At 44.3% G+C, this 3,886-nt stretch overlaps 1 non-coding gene across 1 annotated transcript; it reads right to left on the minus strand.

Moving 5' to 3' along the window:
- Nucleotides 1–3,419: 3,419 nt before the first annotated feature.
- Nucleotides 3,420–3,633, minus strand: LOC123455475. The gene has a single exon (XR_006633939.1). It is a non-coding gene; the product is annotated as a small nucleolar RNA U3 (small nucleolar RNA).
- Nucleotides 3,634–3,886: the final 253 nt, after the last annotated feature.

Here is a 3,886-nt window from a genome sequence, read left to right on the forward strand (position 1 = left end):
TACCACCTTTCTGTCTTGCCTTTGAAAGTTGTGTGAGAGCCAGGCATGGTGGAGCATACTTTTAATCTCAGCATTTAGGAGACAGAGGTAGGAGGATCACTGTGAGTTTGAGGCCACCGTGAGACTACAGAGTGAATTCCAGGTCAGCCTTGCCAGGCTCCTCCCCAGCAGGCAGGTAGTGCTGAGGAGGGACCAGACCCGCTGGTTCCTCCCAAGGGGTTGAGGAAGAAGGGCTGAACGTCAGACGACTCAGACCCTCTCCTAGTCACCGGAGAACCACACTGAGTCGGAAGTCTTGTTGAAGCAGGAACTTGCTTTATTGTTACAAGCAGTTGCTCATATAATGTTGAGAACAAAAGTGGGGATTTTAGGATGGGGGGGCGGGGGGGATTAAGGGCCAATAGTAAACTGCAACTATTGAAATGATAATTGATAATTCCAACTGCTGCACGGAAGTAGCAGGCAAGAAGCCATTAGGAGTCTTGCTGAGTCCTAGCTGGCCAGAGACAGGTGGCCAAACTTTAGCTAGGCTCAGGAAGTTCCACTAGGCCTCACGCCCGGGTCTCTGAAGGCCCAACAAGCCTGAGCTAAAGTGAGACCTGACCTTGAAAAGAAGAAAGTCGTATGTGTTTGTATGTGGTTTGCTAAGGGTTCCTGCTCCCATCCTAAAGAGGCCCCGCCATTTAGTCCTATGACATTGGTGATTAGTTTCTGTATTGAATGGGGTAATGGCATTCACTCCGCCTAGCAGCTGATTACAGACTCCTTTAGGTCCCAGTTGAACTTGCCTTTGTGAAGTGCTCAGGAAATGACCCCATTAGTCCCAAATCATGTGGGATACTTGTCTCTATTATCCGGGTAAGGAACCAGATTATGGAACCTTACTATTGGGTTGGGGAGTGTATTAAGTATTTTGAATGATCCCTTAGACAAGTTTGGGGATCCTATTCAGCTGTATTTTCTACTTATATTTGATTTGTGAGTTTGTTTTAATTGTTGAAGTCTGTTTCCCATAATTTTAATGGGGCCCAAAATTGTTAATGCAAAGTGTCAGAAACATAAGTTGTGTGGCATAGCGGCACACACCTTTAATACCAGTACTTGGGAGGCAGAGGTAGGAGGATCACTGTCAGTTCAAGGCCAGCCTAGGACTTAAGACAATAAGTTCCAGGTCAGCCTGCTACAATGAGACCCTACCGTGAAGGAAAAAAAAGCACAAGTCAGTGAATTGCAATGAATTACTTAAAATATGAGACACTAAAGCAGTGATGCCCACAGGGTAGGATCTAGCTGTACACATCCATTCTGGTGTCTGCAGAAGACCAAGAACTCAACCCAGGCGAAAGGGTAGCAACGCTTTAGAAAATCGGACAGGTAATGAAGTGGCAGCAAGGAGCAGAGACAGACAGCCTTTCCAGATCCCTAGAGGGATTAAAAGGGAAAGGCAGCCACATCAAGGACATGCCACATCTGCATTTATCCAGTCAGCAAGAACTAATTCCAGAAAGCAAGCTAACCTTCATAGCTACCGCCAGAACTATCACCCAAGTGAGGAAATTAGCGTGCTTGTTTCTTTAGTCACAGAAAAGAGGTGAGCTGATTGTAAAGTGAGTTATTTCAAGTCTACAGTGTGGCTCAGTAGAGCTAGTGCTTCTCTTAAGAATAGTTATTTGAGCTGGGAAATGGAACCAGCCTAGATGTCCCTCACTCAACAGATGAGTGGATAATGAAGATGTGGCACATTTATACAATGGAGTTCTACTCAGCGGTAAAGAAAAATGAAGTTATGAAATGTGCAGAAAAATGGATGGACCTGGAAAGTATTATACTAAGTGAGGTAACCCAGGCCCAGAAAGCCAAGCGCCACATGTTCTCTCTCATATGTGGATCAGATGATTGGGCTTCTGCGTGAGAATGAAAATACTTAGTAGCAGAGGCCAGTAAGGTAAAAAGGAGACATAAAGGGTAGAGAAAGGAAGGGAGGAGGATACTTAATAGGTTGATATTGTATATATGTAATTACAATGATTGTAATGGGGAGGTAATATGATGGAGAATGGAATTTCAAATGGGAAAGTGTGGGGGTGTGGAGGGAGGGAATTACCATGGGATATATTTTATAATCATGGAAAATGTTAATAAAAATTTTAAAAAAAAGGCTACCTTGTGAAGCAGAGAGGGACTTGCTCCATTAAGCAAGTGAGCATGGGAAGGGGTCTAATGATGGGGACACTATTGGCCATAAGTTTGGAAATTGTAGAGATGTTTTAAATATATTTGTCATAAAGTTTACATGCTCTGTCAGAGTAGTGGCGGCTGTCCAGAAAAAAAAAAAAAAGTTATTTGAGCCCGGCACGGTGGCACACACCTTTAATCCCAGCACTTGGGAGGCAGAGGTAGGAGGATCGCTGTGAGTTCAAGGCCACCCTGAGACACCATAGTGAATTCCAGGTCAGCCTGGGCTAGACTGAGACCCTACCTCGAAAAAAGCAAAAAAAAAAAAAAAAAAAATAGTTATTTGAGCCGGGCACCGTGGCACACACCTTTAATCCCAGCACTCAGCAGGCTGAGGTAAGAGGATCACCACTAGTCTGAGGATATCCTGGGCTACAGAGTGAGTTCCAGGTTAGCCTGGGCCAAAGTAGAGGCCTCAAAAGCGTCACAGTAACTGGGCGTGGTAATCCCAACAGTGGATCCTTGAGGATCACTCCAGTCTGGACTAAAGACCCCACCTCAAAAAAAAAAGGGGGGGGGGGGCTGGAGAGATGGCTTAGCTAAAAGGAGGCTCTTGCCTGCAAAACCAAGGCACCCAGGTTTGATTCCCCAGGAGCCACGTAAGCCAGATGCACAAGGTGGCAACATGCATCTGAAGTTGACTTTTGCAACAGCTGAAGGCTCATTCTTTCTATCTGCCTTTCTCTCAAAGTAAATTAAAAAAAAAAAATCAAGCCAGGCATAGTAATCACATACCTTCCACCACTGATAAGGTGGAGTTAATTAGAACTGCACCATAAGAGTTAGGCACTTCTTCAAAAAAATTAAACAAATAAACCTAGTGAAACACGTTTTTAAATTCAATAAAGAACAACCTTAAAAAAAAAAAACCTTCCAGCAGAGGTAGTTAAATCATGACAGTTCCAAGGCTACAATTAGACTACATAGTGAATTACAGGTCATTCCGGAAGACAGCAAGACCCTACCTCAAGAATTAAAATTATATGTACAAAAAAGGAGGGGGGGGGAAGCGCTGGAGAGATGGCTTAGAGGCTAAGCGCTTGCCTGTGAAACCTAATTCATCAGGACTCAGGTAAGCCAGGTGAACCAAGAGACGCACAGATCTGTTGCTCCCAGACAAAAAAAAAACTTCTCAAAGTTCACAGTATTACTCTATTTTTAAAACCACACGGAAGGAAAAGGAACCCACTCAGACTGCATTCTCTCCCTCTTACTCTCCCGGGGGAGAAAAGAACGATCATCAATGGCAAAGGGCATCTGCACAGAGCAGCACCCAGGGCCAGCTTCACGCTCAGGAGAGAACACTGCACCTCCTCCTCGTGGTTTCCAGTGCTCTACACAGTCAGAGAAACTTCTCTAGTAAAAAACTATAGAAATGATCCCTGAAAGTATAGTCTTAACCTCAATGCCCTCGGCTTTCCGTACTGCAGGGAAGTCACTCGCATTTTGGTGACGGTGAGGTTTATATGTAGATTTTTTTTTTTTAATCTTCTTGGCAATGCCATATTTCAGTGTGCATTGTGGTGTGGGTTGAAAGGAACATCATTCATTACCGAAGTCACAGAATTGTGGAACTAGAATTTTTTAAGACATTTCGAGCTGTCACATTAATTAGCATACGGAGGCTGGCCAGCCAGTCATTAGCGGATTA

The sequence above is a fragment of the Jaculus jaculus genome, chromosome 16 (assembly GCF_020740685.1).
Source record: "Jaculus jaculus isolate mJacJac1 chromosome 16, mJacJac1.mat.Y.cur, whole genome shotgun sequence".
Taxonomy (NCBI): domain Eukaryota; kingdom Metazoa; phylum Chordata; class Mammalia; order Rodentia; family Dipodidae; genus Jaculus; species Jaculus jaculus.